The 18,244-nt window shown below is 41.6% G+C and overlaps 1 protein-coding gene across 2 annotated transcripts in view; it reads right to left on the reverse strand.

Annotated features, from left to right (window-relative positions):
- slc25a26 (solute carrier family 25 member 26) overlaps positions 1-18,244 on the reverse strand; it is a 59,399-nt gene that overhangs the window by 31,058 nt on the left and 10,097 nt on the right. The window lies entirely within an intron of this gene.

Genomic DNA, 18,244 nt, shown 5'->3' on the forward strand with positions numbered 1-18,244 from the left:
TGCTCTGACTCGCACTAAAAACACAAACAAGATTTTGGAAAGAAGCCAAGATGAGAAGTTTTTTTGTTTTTTTTTCTTCTTGCTTTTGCTGTTGTTTCCGAGGTGGGGTAACCTTGGCGATAGACTCAGGCATCACCTTTACACCTGAGAGACAGAACGTTGCATCTATCCTTCCCGTCCCTGTAGTTTTGACTGAAGAAAGATGATTTAAAAACAAAAATTTGTCGCCAAAGGAAGATGAAAACGTTATCAGCAATTTTTTACAGTCAAGGTTGATATCTTTAAGGTGTGATAAGGAGTTTTAGGTTAAGTTACGCCCTTCAGACGCTGTTTTTATTTTGAAATTCCATCTAACAGTCACGAGAAAATTCCAGAAAATGTATTTAAACCTTCATGCATGCATAAGAAGAAAAAGACAAACCGTCACACAACACGCAACTGTGGGAACTTAAGATTTTTGTCTGAATCCTCAGGCAAAACAGCTAATCTCCCCACAACATCAGAGATATGAAAAGCCAATTGTTAAGGAATTATGTGTGACTGCAATTATTCAATTGCTCTATGTGCAAGTTCCTTAGAGCAGATTAAACTCCCACCCCAAACTGTGCTAGAGAAAAAATACATTAATAAAAATCACGATCTTGCTTAACCGAGGGACAGATAATCATCTTTGTAATTAAATATGGCAATTAAATAAAACAAAGGCTGTTCCACTACCTCCAGTTTACTGCTCTCCCTATGCTGTTTTATCTCATTACATCTGTGGTTTTTTAATCAGTTATTAACGTGTTCAGGTGTTTGTGATTTGATTTGTTTGTTGTTTTGATTGGCTGTTGATTGTGGCCCTGCTTTAAAGTATACAAAGTACATACATTTTTCAAAAACTTGAGACTGGATTAATAAAAAATACATGAACTGTAGAAGCATAGATTGTTTCAATACAAGTTTTTCTATCAAGAAAATAAAATGCAATAAAATAAGCTTGAAAGTCAGTGAACAGCAAGCCAACCATCACTGAACTTTCATTACACAAACAAAGAATCCTTTTGCTGTTGCTTGTGCATCTTGTGACTGAGCAAGTCGGGGGCTCAGCAGTAAGCTTAAGGACACCTGAGGGACCACCTGGTTGTAACTGCTTGCAGGTGCTAAACTTAAAGTCAAAAGGGGACATTTTCTCTGACCATTACGGCAGCGGGCGAAGCGCATGGTTTTTATATTCTAGAGTTACAAAGAGTTCACCCCACAAGTGTTGAGGGCACACTTGAACCTGAGCTGTGTCATGGTAGACTAGCACACAGCCATGCAGACGGCCGGGGTCGTGCTGCGCTATAGGCTAGCACGAAGGCAGCCAGGCAGCATAAAATCCACGCTGCTCTGTGGTTCAAACTGCTGAATCTGCCTTGTATAATGCCTCAGCTACCGTGGCCTATTCAGTGCCATGAAGCCAAGCTAAACTTGCATCGGATGTATGTGTGTGTGAGTGACAAAGTGCATGTGGATGATCTCCAGTCAATCCAGAGTCAGTATATTAACTCTAAAAAAAAAAAACCAGACAGGACGTTATAAATAAAGAGAAGTCTGTCAGGATCACAAAGAAATAAACAATCAGAATCCCTTATTTATATCATCAAACTTGCAAGGCAAATAAGAGAGAGCATGTTTTCATCTTGTTTCGGAGTGTAATTTCACACAGACTAAATGTGTAGCTGTTACTTAAATCATCAGTTAGCAGAAGAAAAGACTACCCTGAAGGCAGAGCAGCACACATGTTTATGTCCATTGAAAATGACTGAGGTTTTTCTCTGCCTGCCAAAACTTTACTAGCTCACTCAACTCCAGCTTGAGCCAATCAGCGCACTTACATGGCCACATGAGCAGCAACCGAATCATAACAATAACCAGGAAAATGAACACACCCAGTGCGTTTAACACGCTGTTGAGGTCTGCGGACATGATCTGTCACTGGACGTAAAAATCCTGACACAAAACACACACGCAAAAGTAACAGAGGGATGAGTAATAATTTCTAAAGCTATGAAACAAGGAGGTTTACATTGTAGAAAATGTAAATATATGGATTTGTTCATGCAGGCCATCAGCATAGCTCTAGGGACAGCATTATTATTATAGATTTTTAATTTTTTAATTTGTTTTTTTGACATCATGATGGGCTACTTGCTGAAATTTTACAGACCAAATATTTTAAAAAATAAATCAACTTGGTGACATTAACAGTGAGCTGCAGCCCCATTTGTTTTCCCCATCTCACTCCTCCAACCCTAAGTATATTGAGGAATTTTTGAGTAAGCAAAACAACATCTCTCCAATTAGGCCAGACCCTGCACTCGGTTAATTTTACCTTTTAAGCCGTTTCACTCTGGACCGAAGCTTTGATGAAATGATTCAGCAAGACTTTGCTAAATCCTCGCTTCACACAATTGTCTCAGCCTGGGTTTCACATGTCTATTCTTGAATTTCTGGCCCTCCAATGCATCCAGCTATCTAACTATATCTTCCTCCTCATGGTCTGCATCAAACCTCCAAACCTCAAATCACCCCCCTCTCCATCTACCAATACACCCTATCAACCCTACTGACCACTCACCTCCTCTGATGTCTTGCTGCACTCCAAAGTAAATACCACAAATCACAATTGGTTAACTCAGTGGTGAGAGATACACTCACGTATCATCGTATACCCTTGTGTTGTTGAAATCACACCACAGTATGTCTCTGCAGCTTGGCCGCAAAGTAAAAAAGAGCTCAGCAGCATCTGCTCCCAAAGCCCACAAACATCTGTGTCATCCAGCTGGCCTCCAGGGACAGGATTCCACTGCTGGTAAACACATGACCAGCTCTCTCTCACACACACATACCTACCATCCTTGTGTCTTACATTTTGGTATGAATATGTCTGAATGCTTAATCATATCTCTGCTGGTGTGCGTGTATGCGTATGTGAAGAACAGAATTTTATGACACATGCTGTCAGTGATCAAAGGTGACAGTGCCACTTGCTGTCACTGTCAGGTGCTCTATTATAGGAATATACAGTATGGAGATTGGGTCTGCTGTGTCACTCTGCTGACAGTACTCCGGTTTTTGTGTGTGTGTGTGTGTGTGTGTGTCCTTGCCAACTGTATTAGCGCTAACTTCATTAGTATTCAGAGAGGCTTTGGGCTGTCACAGGTCCTTAGGCACTCAGTGGAGGGCAGGAAAAACACATGTCAAAATATATTCACATTGAGCCTGATTGCAGGCAAGCCAGTTGGCTGCAATTTGACAAATGACTTTTAATAGGTCATACTGCAGGCTCTGCATACTGATGAGAACTTAGGAGGAGAGAGAAAGACTAAGAAAGACGTACATTGAGATGGAGAGACAGGCAGACATAAGTATAGATGGCCAAACCAACAGATGAGACATTATTCATCTTTCCCAACAGATTTCATTCCAAAATGTACCTCATCCCTTAACATTTTGCAGTTTCCTCCTACTACTTCCTACTACAATTCAAATGCTTTCCAATAAAATGTGACAATGTATCTCAGCATGTCAGAGACTTTTACACAATGGGCAAAAGAAAATACTGTCTGGCTAATAGATGTCTGTTAAAATCAACAACAACTTCAGGAAACATTTGGTCAATCGTTTAACCACCACTTTGGCCCTGTGATTGACTGGCGACCAGTCCAGGGTGTACCCCGCCTCTCGCCCGTGGTCAGCTGGGATAGGCTCCAGCTCCCCCACGACCCTGACTGATAAGCGGTATAGAAAATGGATGGTTTAACCACCACTGTAAACTCTAAATTTTTGATAAACAGTAATTCTGCATGACTTTGCCAAAAAACAAATTTCCTGAAAACGCTCATAGATGCTACATTAAAATTGCACTAGCATGTCGCTTAAGGTATCGATGAGACAATGAAATGCGTTCCAGGAAGTCCAGATTTTACGTTAACTATTTGATCTTTCATTGGGACGATCACGAGGTAAACTGTAGAAATGTAGGATTCACGTTAAAATCTACAAACGATGTGCGTTTGCATCTGTTTGACTTGCTAACGCTGTGCCTTGCTCGATGAAGTTGTGCTGCAGTAAGAGCTCGGCCGCGAGAAGTCGCCTAAATTTTTATCTTGATTGAGGCAAAAGTCTTGTGAAAAGCAGAGCTACGATTTCTTCTCTAGATTTCTACGCACATATAAAAGTTGAACGCATGCTGAAAAACTCTTATATGGATTAAAAAGATATTACACGCTAAATGACATTGAGTACTATCATTACAATCGCAGTATGCACACCCTCCCAAATGTTTCTGCTATATTATGAAATCCCACACAAACAACAGCATTCAGAGAATCACTTTTTACACTCCAAGACACTGTGGTGAAGTCTTGAACCCAACAATTTACGCACTTGCAGCTCATTCTGTCCTGCTCTTCCCACCAGATGTGGAGCAAATGAGTAAAAGAGCAAATGGTCCATGAGCCAGAGAACTCTGCTGGATCCTCTGTTAGTATTTGATACTGAATGACCATTCCAAATCCATTTGGCAAAAGCTCCTAAACCCAGGGATATGGAATTTACCAAATGTACCATTTCAAATGACACCATGTGTACTCAAATTCAATATAAATGCAAAGCTAGAATTACTGCCTAGTGGCTGTAGGCCTCGGCCAACCAGTTGCAGTTAACATTTATGCAGTGGTACAAATCGTATAACAAATGGTATAAAATGTTGGGGATGTAGAAATGATCACTATATTGACATGTTTGATTCCAACAAATAACTTCCAGTGAGAAACATGCTGTCTTCACTTAGACTATTTTTTTACAGAGGACTTATAGGGCCTGACCACCACAGTTTAATCACTTCATTCTTGGATCAATGTGGATGTTTGTGCCAAACTTGGAGAAATTCCCTCAAAAAGTTCCTGTGTAATCGCATTCACAAAAGTGTGACAGACGGACAACCTGAAAACTTAACACCTCCAGCCCTCCACAGTGTGCAGGCATAATAAAATCAACAATGGCTGCTTTTGCATGTTTAAGTGGTCCCGCTACGAAATGATGAGTCACTACAGAGTTAAGGGTGAGATAATAGCATCACTTTTAAAGTTTAGTCAACATTTTATTCAGAGCCTTTCACAGCAGCAGTTTATCCGCTGCATCACGATACATCACTCCCAGCATTGCACTTGCACCCTGAAACTATTTTTTTTGTTAGTGCACCTGCACCTTTGTTTGTGTGTTTCAGTTCTGTGCCAAGAACTGATTTGAATTTTGTTTTTTGTTTTTTTTATGGCAGAGAGAGAGAGAGAGAGGGGTAAGGTAAAAAAGCTGGGAGGAAAGAGGGGAGGAGAGGAAAGGAACTCTTAAGAGAAAGCAGATGGGAGTCAGATGGTGAAACGATCAACAGCAGCCTTATTCAAAGTGAGGAATAACTGTGGACCATGTGAAGACCAATGCACACACACACACACACACACACACACACAAAAAGATAATACACACTGGCCAGGCGGAGCAAAGCCCTGAGTCTAAGTCCACATTTATTACCTGCTAATGCAACTGGGCTGAAAGCTGGATTCACTTGCCAAAGTCATACAAGCACACGCACACACAAAAATTCAGACACACCCACATTCCACCTACTGCGTGTCACGAAAGTATGATGTGGAACTGACTGTGGTGACACACTGATAACAGACAGTCAGATCAGATTTTAATATACTGAAAGCTGATAAAGTCATTCATCACGGCAGACAGACAGGAGGCGTTGGACACCTCTGTGAGTTACTGTGCCAAGTGTTCAAGCTCAATCTTAGAAAGTCACTGAGCAGGAAGAAGCCAGACCTGTTTGCCTGTCAGCTGAAGGACAATCTAGATGAAAATACGGAGGCAAAACAGGCAAGAGCACATGTAAACAAACATACAAAAACAATCGCACAACTGAGTATGTGCCAGAGACCCACACACAAATATGCACACAGGTGTGTTGCTGGTTAGTGATACTTTAATGAACTATGACAGATATGCAATAAGGATGAATGTTGCAATACCCTGCTGACTAAACGTTGTGTGTGAGTGTGGGGCAGCAATTATTCCCCTAAAATAACTCCAGTTGGACTGTTGCTGAATACTACTTCTTGCTGAGAGAAGAAACAAATCTTTTTAAGAATCTTTTTTATATTAACGTATATAATAATAATATGACAAATGAAAATAAACATTTTCAAAAATCTAATTTATGCTCCTCAGTTCTGTCAGACGTCAGAAACAAAGTGTTGAATTGTTGTTAAAGATGCTGGTCTATATTTTCAATGCAAGATCTCATTATATAGCAAATATTAAGATTTATTATTTTTACTAACAAACACTGTTTTTCCCTAAAAAGAATGTGAATATTTTATTTTCATTAACATTTCACTGAGGCTGATTGATGCCAGTGGTTATAGTGTTATGGTGTATAAGATAAACTACAGGAAAATCTCATTTTGCTAGTTTTTATTTATAACTTCAATGATATGAAGTCTAGTGAACACAGACAGAAGATGATATCACATTATGATCCGGCTGTATTACCCTCCAAACACAGCAAAGTAATTTAAGGATACGATTTCAAAACACAACTAGCTACTGCTGTGCAGGCTGATTAAATTTTCCAAAATCATTCATGTTTTGACTACATATAGGCCCGTTAGTTGATTCCCTGTTTTGGGCAGCGCTATGTTATGTTTCTAAACACTGAACACAAGACGTGCATGCACATATGAGCTAATGTCACACCTGGTCACTGGGCGCTGACGACACACGTTACACCCGGCGGTGACGCTGCAAAACCCGTGGCTAAACATAGGAACACAAGAGGAATTTGTGTGTGCACAGTCCAGTTCGAGAGACAGAGGGAGACTGAGAGAGAGAGAGAGAGAGAGAGAGAGAGAGAGAGAGAGAGAGAGAGAGAGAGAGAGAGAGAGAGAGAGAGTGTGTGTGTGTGTGTGTGTGTGGCACCTAAGGACCCCTCAGGGACAGGGGGGTTCAGGGCCTTTTAAATAAATAAACAAACACATAAATAAAGTTAATCGATAGAAGGAGCCTGATCCGGCACTCCGGGCCTGTGTTTGGCCTCTCACTTCATAGGAGAGGCCTGAGGGAGAGACGGGGGGGATAAGCGAGGGGAGGGAGGAGGAAACTGAGAGTGCCAGAGAGAAATAGAAAAAGAGGGAGAGAAGGTTGGATTACTTCCCTCTTGGCAGTTGTATAGTGGTGGTTAGTGGAAGCCAAGGCCTGCCCCCCCCCTTAACAGAAAACAGACCCCCATATTCTCTCTCAGTTCGAGTGCACGCGTGCACACACACACACACACCTGTCTTTACACTCCCCTGAGGCACACTTCACACAAATCATATGGCTATCCAAACTTAAAGCGATAACATATAGAAAGCATTACTCCCCCCGTGCTCAGTGCAGTTCCTCAAAACCTAAATTTGTTGGAGATTAGGGATTGTTAGAGGCTGTGCAGTCAGTGCGCATCCCGCAGCCTGAGCACATGTCCCTTTAAGGCCTATACTGTGGAACCATGAGGAGTGTTCTGCCTTAGGCAACTAGCAATCACTCATCTCAACCTTAGTGCACTTGCTGAAGAATTCCATCTGACGGTTTTGAATGCCAAGGGCAGCGCGGAGTGTGTGTGTGTGTGTGTGTGTGTGTGTGTGTGTGTGTGTGTGTGTGTGTTTGAACAAGCCAAACTAGGAAGAGGTTTGAGTACCGGCACATCTCTTGTGAGCAAATCAAATCACAGCTGGCCAATAGTTCCCATAAGCTGCCGCAGCCAGGCGAGTGAAGGCACAGGGCAGTAATATTCCTGACAAATTAAGACTTGTTCTGAGGTAGAGAGAGAGAGAGAGAGAGAGAGAGAGAGAGAGAGAGAGAGAGAGAGAGAGAGAGAGAGAGCATTGGAAAAGAGGGAGGAGAGGTGGCGGAGGTGGTGGAGAAACAGTATCCTGGCGACGATTCAGGAGCGCAATTCCATCGACATGAGAGAAATGCTTCCCAGAAACTCTGAATAATATTTATGTTGTGCTTGTGATTTTTTTCTTTCTTCCTCCCACCTGTGTGCAGCTTGTTGCTTCGAAATGGACACCTGATACAGCAGAAGAGGCAAAGGCACAGAGAAGGAAAACACAGGCTGCCTTATCAACAGACACCCGAAGCTTCTTTTTTTTTTCTTCTTCGTCTTTTTTCTTTTCTTTTGCTCCACAGCCTTTAATGAAGGGATGCCAATTACAGGCCTGCCGCTGGTGCAACAATAAGAGTAAAACATTCAAATGTGTTGCAAAAAGTTTAAACATTATTATCGGGCCTTAAAAACTCAGGCTTGAGACATGTAAGCATGTCTTATGAATGTTATAGTTGACATTTTCAACATCCTCACAGTCGGCATATGCATGCAGGGAAAATAAGCTATGTTTAAAACATACTTTACTGGTTATATATCAAGCCAATGAAAGACTTACTGTATTCTTTCATTAAGTTAAAAACATGACAGTTTGGATCTGTCACAGCAACTGACAGATGACATCCATGGTAGAGTGCATATTAGCCAGTGAATAGTGGTGTGGTGGACACAGGATGCCCTGAGGGCCAACCAATTAGCTGCTGACAGGAGAGGAGATGTATGGCTGCCTGAGGACATGGCTGAGGCTACAAGTGAGACGTGGGAGAGCTGACGGAGAGAAAATTACTGGTGCTGTGAGCCTAAGATGGAGAGTTAGCCTAGCTACACAGCTGGTTGAGAAACATAGTACTGAACAGTTAATATTTCTTACAAGCAAGTGATTCCTGCACTGACAGCTGCAGCTTATAGAGAAACATGCTTTTCAAAATTATCTCTCTTACTTGGAGTGATAATCCTGGGCTACATTGTGTGGCTCTCTGAAATGGAAATGTAGCATGGGGAACATTCTTGAGGACTTCGGTAGATAAAAAGAAAAAGATTTTAAAGAAAAAAATCCAGTCAAATGGTTCCGACAATGCCAACCAACAGCATGGAACAAGCGTGTTATCAAATGCTGTTGGGGAAGCAAGTGCAGACAGGCTATTGAATGGAAGCAAAGCTGGCAATTTAATCAAGACAAACTGAAAGGACTAACAGGAGAAACCTGGTTATTTGTGCAAGCTACAGACCACTAGGGAACCAATATGAACACCCTGGTTGGCAGAAAATCAACAGCAGTGCTTAACTGAGCCACTGAGCCACTAGCAATGCTAACCAGAAAAATAAAAACTGACACAGCCAGCAGCAAACAAATGGGGTAACTTAGCCAAAATGGAACACACAGCACTAATCAACAGAACCAAACCCATTATGGTGTAGTTATCTTAACCATGGGCTGCATATTTCCGTCAGACTCTATTGCAGTGCCACCACAACACAACACAGACTTTTAAATTCTCAGACAACCATACAGAAACAAAACTCGATTACTAAGGGCATGAGTGTATAACCAAATGTGTGTGCATACAGCCAACAATGTGAAATCAAGAAAGCGCAGGTTAGTTCAGTTGCTTTGAATTTTGCCCATACTTACATACTACAAAAAATGTGGTAAATTTGACAGAAAATGCATTTGCACGTTAGCAGTGATTTACTGTAACTGGGCACCATCACATCAACGCAGCATTTGTGATGGATACTGAGTGTTTTTATGAACAGTTTTTAAAAAAATGGCGAAACTGGCTAGAAACAGGAGGTATTGTGTTTTTGTATTTTTCTGAAATTAGATTTTGTGTTTGTGTCTATAAATACACATAACATTCAGTAATGACATGAGAGTTTCCCTTTAAATGAAAGAGAATAAACTACTGTAAGGTAGGCAGTTAGGTCCAGAATTATATCTCCATCATGGCACACACACATTTGTATGAAAACATACATGGCACACACACAAACACACAGACTGTGTTCTCTAGGAGCAGTGCCGACAGCAATAAAACCCAGAGTCATTCCAGCCAACCAATCACTGCTCGACAGCCAACTGAAATGTTTCTCTCCCCTTCTGTCATTAACAGAAACACATCTTATCAGCTAAAAATCAGATGGCAACAGCAGCAGCACAGCTGAAAATAACAGAATCTCCATTGTGAGAGAAGTGTATCCCAGGGGTGACGCAACCACTTTGAAAACACAAACACAGATAGATGAGTTAGTCAAACAAAGCCATGCATGGACCTAATCAATCTGTTACGGACCTCGACAAAAGGCTGCGAAACATAATACTGAGCTGCACTGATTTTTTTCCCCCCACATTACTAACAAATCCCTTGCACCAATATTTAATATTTAGGCTCCTAAAACTTAAACACTATGGTGCTATGCTAGCGGTTTAATTTGCACGTCTTTATTCAGTCCAACATTGCTTTCCTGTTTTCCATTTTCTGGTGACCCTCTGGAAGTCAACCAGAAAACTTGAAGCCGCTAGTGGTACAAGAGGTGTTCACCAGTGTGATTAGGATTCATCCTCTGAAGATTTTTCTTATCTGAGCCAAATTTCCTGGTAATCCATCCAATATTTGCCAAATTATTAACCTCAAAAGGAAAACTGCAAACCTAGTGCTGGCATTGGATGAAAAGCCAGATGAGCTCTGACGCTTCCATTCCTCAAGTCCTGCAGCCAGTGAGAAAGCAACTGGTTTTACAAGAAGAATGCTCTTTAGATTGGTAAAGACTTTCCCATTGTTCACATCCAACACAAACAATGTGACATCTTCCATTAATCTGACACGGTTTGAATTACTGTTGTGGTATAGCAAGCACAAATATTAAGCCATGCAACCGCTTGGCTCACATAAACAGCAGCTCCAGATTGGACTGGCGTGAATGTAGATGAGTGATGAATTATGATTTGGTTTGAACTCCTAACCTCTGCTGGGGTTGAGTGAGGCGAACGCTTGTGGTGCAAGTGACACTTTATATTTCTTCCTTCTACTGGACATTAAGCAGTGACATCACAGTGTGACCCCTGACATTCAGGTGGTTTGTTCCAGATGCTTTTGGAGGATGGTTGTTGTGGCTGAGGGAACAGGGGCAGGCATATTCCTGGGTGGTGTGGGGGGGCGGTTGCTGCTTTTGGAGAACCTCATGTGACTGTCTGAGAAAAGAGTCACTTATGCAACAGAAAAAAAGCCCTGCAAACTACAAAACAGCCCTGCAGCTTGTAATATGATGGAAAAATGTAACTAATGTAAGCTGCCTGTGTCAAAAATGATTTACATTAGAAAAGCCAAATGAATTCACACAGCATCACATTTTACATTGAATTGAATGTTACTGTAAATCTGCAGAAATGAGAGATGGAGCTGGTTTCGGAAAGGAGGTGAGAAAAAGAGAGGGATAAGGATGTGCAACTTTCCTCTCAGGAAAGTGAAGTAATGCTGTAATTAGCGGGTGCTTCCACGTGTCTGGCTACTGCACCCATTTATCCTCCTTCCACTCCCTCAACTCTCACGCTGTCCTGTCACTCCAGGATAAAGTGAAAATAAAACATCACCATTCTACGTAAAGTGGATCTGATTGAAGGTTCAGCTTATGTAAAGGCTTCTTACAGTGCCTTCATAATAGGCTGATTGACTGAGATGGCTATTACAGCAATTAGGCAATTCGGTATTATGTTACTCTAATGCCTGCTAAACTCAAGTGCAACAGCTGTCCAATTCAAGTTAAATCTGCATTGCAAGTATTGCTGTCGGGGGAATAAAGCATCACACTCAATCTTACGTCCTGGCAGCACCAGATTCCAACATACAGGAGCATATTCTTGACATGTATTTCCTTCCATGTGACATACAAACTACTGCCGTCCTTTTTCCCTCCATTCCAGACCTTCTCCCCCATCTCCGTAAAATTCCCTCCCACCCTTAGTCCCTTGCCGGGGCGTCGGGGCTGTGCATTATTAGAAACACATGTGAAGCACTAAAGCTTTTCTGCTCGCATTGAGACAAACACGCGTGAAGTTGTGGGAAGCAAACAGGGACCTGGAGAAACTCACTGACTAACATGGCCGCTCTGGTCATATCGACCCACATAGACACACACAGAGGAGGAGGGGGGGCATAAAAACAGACACAGTTGCACAGCTAAAACAACAGTGTCTCTTTCCTGGAAAAATATCTGGCAGTAGACATTGGTAATAAGTCCACACGCAAAATCCCTGCATTACAAATTATAGCCACAATGATGGATTTTTGAGTGGACTGAAGAGCTCAATGGGGACAAATGTACTTAACAGTGTAAGTGTGTGATCCATGGCTCTCAGTGCCACAGGCTTCCAATGTATCATCCTCAGCAGGGAAGCACAGAAAACCCTGAATTGTCGCCGGGCCAAGTTTGCACTGAGCAGGGAGGCACATGTGGGGGTCTGACAGCATGGCAGCTGACTCCTTAAGCACATCCGACTGTAGAAGTCATTAATAAGACCACATGTTGATCTCAAGAAGGTTTCTGAGGTTTAGCCAGATTTGCAGCAAAAGCCACCATGCCCAATGTTCAACCAAGAGGGACTGCATGTATCAGGGTGTATGTAACATAGGTACACGAGCCAGCAAGGATGCAGGATGTGAAGATATAGTTGTATGCACACAAATACACTAATGTAAATGACAGGTGCTGTCATCCATCATCCAGAGCGGCGGTGGGAGTAAAACATTAATGTCTGGACTGATGTGTGTGGTAAAGCGATAGAGATCATCCAGTGACAAAGAGGAATCGTTCTCTTTAGCTTAAGAAGGCCATCACTCTTCTAACAAGGATCAGAGTGACCCGCAAACAACTCAAACGAGGGCACGATTCAAAGGGGATAATACATAACTCAAGCATGTTGACAGATAGTGATTCGTCAAAGAAATGAATACTATTAAAGCTCACAATGTGGACAGACACATCAGGCTGGGGCCTCCCTACAGCTATGGTTGTCTGCCTGTGAATTCAGTTGTTAATGTCCTTCTTTCTTTGGCTGGCAGGTAGTGGGCTTATCAATTAGCTCAGAGAGCAGATGTATTAAGGGTGAGATTACTTCTGTTGATTTTCTGCACCTGATCGAACTGCCATACATACTTTTCTTATTGAGAAGTGCCAGCAGACTTCCAGACTGTGTCATCGGGAACAACCCTAAGAACAAAACTTGGACAAGATCATCAGCAGTTTTGGTTGGCTGCTTGATGGGGTTCTGCTTGTGCTAGCCACTGACGGTAAGGCTAATGGTAAGTCGAACTACCTCTTTTGTAATGTTGGCACGTTACCCCCCTTCTTCCCCAAGCCTGCTGAGATAAGTTTGAGCTTCCCTTGCAAGCTTACATTGGAATAACCAATGAATGAATGATTTACAACAAGGATTCTTCAACCTCTGAAAGTAGTAGCAGTGATGAGAATGTTTAAGAAGGCATGTGCCTGCATGTACTGTCTAATTCTCTATGTACAATACTGTATGTATGTGCAATCTAACTGTCCTATACAAGACAATACATTAATGGATGACTGACACCTTAGTTTTATTCAATACCAGAGTAACACTTTAACACGCATGGCTACACACACTTCTATAGGTTAAGTCATGTCAAGGGTCAAATTTTAAGAGGTCAACATGTTGTCTCAATGATCACAGTGTAAACAGATAAGGTGGCACCAGTAGCTCACATTCTTTTAAACATCCGCCTCCATTTTTTAAACCAATAGAACCAAACTAGATTTCACTGACAGTTTTACTGGCTTGTAAAGGCTGACACAAAATATCTATAACTGTGTAACTGCAGCTACAGACGGAAGATGGACAACTTGTTTCCCAAATGAAACAAGAAAAGGCACAATATGAGTGAGCACAGTCAGCACATCTCAGTGGTGGGCATTACATTACTTTTTCAGTTTAACATTTTCCTTGGTTTCATATCTGTTTTTTTAGTGGCATTTTCCATTTAATGTAATCCAGTCTTGTTAAGATTTTAGGTGCTGAAGTCACTGGTTTGCTCTCTGGCTCTGAGAGACTAATAGCAGCTGCTTCGATGGGGTCCAAGTCCAAACACAAAGCAGGAGGAAGCCTCCGCACCTTCACACGTGTCCCACAAATCCTGCCTTTCACATATGCAGAGAAAAATAAACACTTTTAACTTCCACTGCCCTGTCTCTCTTCCATCTTTATGCTCTGTCTTAGTCATATGAGGGTGTATAAACATGAGCCTCTGTGGATCAGTGCGCAGAGACAGGATATGAGAGCGATTCCCCTCACCTCTCCCTTTTGAACCTGCGTCACAGACACTGAGAAGTGGCTCCTTTCCAAAAAAAGGTCAAGCAGGGGTCAACTCTGCTCTGCTCTGCTGCATGCCCGTTGATATGGTTTCAACCTTAGCATCCCAGCAGCTTAAGCAGAACTCCCTCACTGCATGTACTCTGACAGTCATAGCCCGGTATGCACAGCACAATAACTACGACGTCAAGGCAGGGTTGAGGCTGCACCAACCCTACACAAAACACGCAAACTCCCGCACAGATCCAGCCTGTTAAAAGCTGAATACAGTGTGACTGAAACCGAACTAGGGGAGTAAACAAAAGAGAAAATCTAAAACACTAAAGTGAAGGCTCAACTAGGACCCTGAGGGAGGGAGCAGAGGAGCCCGGCAAGGATGAGGATAATGACAATGACAGAATGTGGTAGGGTCAGTTATTAGTCAGTTAAGAAGTTAGTCAATTTTAAAATTGAAGCACGTAAGGTTTTGAAATGTTAATCAAATAAATATTAGGTTATGAATATCTGCTGGTCTTCCACGATATTAAACAGAATGCCCAAAAAAACAAGTTGTGCCATCAAATAGCAATAGACACTTTTTACTCCTTTTCTATGGACCAAACAACAGATTAATCGATGAAAGTAGCTGTCACATCTCTAGTCTGACTAGTATCACACATGAATGGTAGGCCTTTCCATTTAAAATATACCAGCAGTCATCAAAACAACACAGTCTTCATCCCTCCAGTAGACTTTCAGAGACTTGGAGAATCCTGGAGGCTTGTGGTAGCCCAACACCTCGCTAAAACACTTTAAACTGGTTTTTCCTTTCATTTGTCACTCACGTGTAGCTCAAAGTCAACCCCAGACATGCTCTGAAACTGATCATTAAGAACCTTAAAATCACATAGCTCCAGAAATCACAAAGATGGAGTGATGTAATTTGGCCTGTTGGTACCAGTTCAAGCCACCAATCCTTTCCTTACAGACAAACCCTCTGATGCAAGAAGCAGAGAAGCAACCAGGGATTGAAGAACAGAGGGATATAAAGGAAGCAGAAGTGTGGTGTGGAGGAGCCTGGTTGGAGAGGTGTTTCATAAGTGGTTTGACCAGATCCTGTACCTCAGGTTGCCAGATCTCAGCTGTTGGAGTAAAGAAACTTTAAGGTTGATTCAGAGGCTGACTAAGACCAGTAAACTGTTCAGTTCTGCTCAATTACCTTCCTTTTCTGTGTGCTTACCTGCTTTAACATGAGAAAAAAATGGATTCTGATAAAGTGGCTTTTACGCTGAGAAGGTGAAAGAATATAAGAGATATATGTAGTGTGACTGCTATAATCAGTCAGATGATGTTCAAGGCTCCTCAGTCGACTATGTCAGGCACAGTTATCCACCTGTCCCTGCACAGTTCTCACACCACCACATTACTAAATCACTATCTAATAACCCATCTCAGGCTCATTACTCAAACTCAGATTGGAGCAGTTTAAATCAAAGATCCAACATCACTTCACAGAGCTGAAGATCAGAAAAATAAAAGGCTGTCCATAAAAAAAAAGCCATCATTTTCACTGCAGTGACTGCTGCTCATAAATGTCATAAAGCTGGATTGGAGAAATGGGGAAACAGAGAGAAAGGAAAAGAGAAGGGTGGGGAAGTATGGAGGGAGACTGGAAAGAGGGGTGAAATGAGAGAAAGTCAGCCGCAACCATCCACAGCAGTGCTAATCTTATCATGCCATCTAGTGGTGAAAGCTAAAAAGAGAGACCTGTTGGAGTTTCAACTAGGTGATCCTGCTAAAATGACAGGCTTCACCAGATGAAGAAATATGAGCAGAGCCTGGACTGACTGCATTTTCACAAAATTAATACAAATTATCACCCAGACAACACAAACAGCTCGAATATTCGACTTTATGCGCTTACTTCACATCTTGGACAAAGTATTTCTGATGTTTAATAATTATTTAATAAGCACTTTGTTTCTTTTAGAGCAGAATAAAGTCATTTTTCACAGCGTAGTTTTATTCACCACAGTCTGAATCTCATTGATTTCAAGCTCTATTCAGCTGGAACCCAAAACATGCTGACTCAGCACTTGACAGCTCCTGAAATTCAGGATAAACAACAGCAAAGATTAATGTGATGAAAAAGAAAAAAATAAATTTAATGCCTATTAATCAATAATACAGAGAAGGTTTTAAAATAAAACTTACTACTACAGTCCTGATTCCAAAACTGATGAACTTTTTTTTAACTTTAATTTGTAAATATACACTAATTCTGAATTTGATACCTGTGACACATTCCAAAAAAAAGAAAAAAGAAGGGCCATGTTTACCACTGTGTTGCATGACATTTTCTTTTAACACCACAGCGTTTTGGAACTGAAGTAAATGTTGAAGTTTTGAAAGTGAAATTCTTCCCCTCTTTTGGTTGATATCCAACTTCTGTTTGCTCAAGTTTGTTGTCTCCATTGTCCCGTTTCGCTCATAATAGTACACATATTTTCAATTTCAACTCTGTTATTATGGAGCCACGTAATTGTATGTGGCCTTTGCAAAAACTATTTGAAATGGTTGTTGGATATTGCTGATATATGGATTTCACTTTGGCCTTTGTCATGTTTATCAACAATGGTTTTCAAAAGCGTTCCTGAGCTCATGTGGTAATACTTCACACAGTCACTGTCAGTTTTCAATTCGGTTCGGCCTGAGAGATCGTCAAGTGAAGGTCATAGGTGTTCATGGTTGGTTTTTGGCCTAACCCCTTACGTGTGAATCAGATCGCTACACCTCACACCTCCATTACTTCAGAGTACAGCCCAGCCTCCTGTCACATCCCGCACTCATGTGATATCATGCCTTCTGAACCCTAATGAATACATAGCACAGAAAGGACCCCAATTAGTAGGGGGAGGGGGACACCACATAGCACATAAACAAACTTATCTTGACAGGGTTGCTTGGTCAAAGGAGCGAGATGTACGGATTGCGAAGAAGGCCGAGAGAAAATGAATTACCTTCCTGACACACGTCAAAGCCAATCACCATGGAGCATCCCTTGCCGTTCCCGCACCCCCAAATCCCTGCCGCCACCGTTGCGTTTCATCTGCTAGTGTTAGTATGCACACAGGCCGTGAGCCAGCCTCCAAATGTATTCATTTATTCAGAGCCCCTCGGAGAAATCACAGTGTCTTGTTGTCCTTTTTTTCCCCGGCTGTCCAGATGGAATTTGCGTGAATAACATCAGTTTAGTGAGGCAGAAAATAAGTACAGGCTAGCACAGCAGAGGGGACTAGATTACACCCTCATCCACCTCCCCAAAAAAGGGATGGAAAGACAAGTGTCACCTTCATATACTTCTTTCTCCCTATTTGCTTCTCTTTCTCATTTTCTTTTCCAGTTCTACTGAAACTTATCTGGTGGGAGGAAGGCTAAAGGTTAGGGATCTATAAAGCTTTTACTACAATTATCTTGTCATGCACTGCAGGTGCAACTAAACAGAAGATCATGAATCAAAGAACTACGGCAGCTTTTCCATTACAAAAAGGTGAGTGGCCATCAAGAGAGTGCAGCCCAGTGCTCATTTATCCTTGTTTTGTTTTGCATTTATAATGTAACTAATTGCATTAATTAATCAGATGTACTTCTTATAGGAGGAAGAGCATCTTGCACCAGTAACTGAATGAGATGAAAGAAAAAAACAAAACTGTAAATCAATATTTCCAACCACAAAAAAAGCCCAAGAGAAATTAAAATGTATTCAGTCAGAAGAAGGGAAAGCCTCAATATTCTTCCAGCCTATCAAAAAGAATCCACTACACAGCCTTCAGTGAAGTCAGTAACTGTTTTATGTATAAACTCATGAAACTGATTTCGATAGAGTCTGTAAGATGTGCTTTACAAATGCCTGAAAGTGAACTTTAATAAAGACAGAGATAAAAACTGTGTCAGCTGCTTTGGAACAGCTA

Source organism: Scatophagus argus, chromosome 3 (assembly GCF_020382885.2).
Source record: "Scatophagus argus isolate fScaArg1 chromosome 3, fScaArg1.pri, whole genome shotgun sequence".
Taxonomy (NCBI): Eukaryota; Metazoa; Chordata; class Actinopteri; family Scatophagidae; genus Scatophagus; species Scatophagus argus.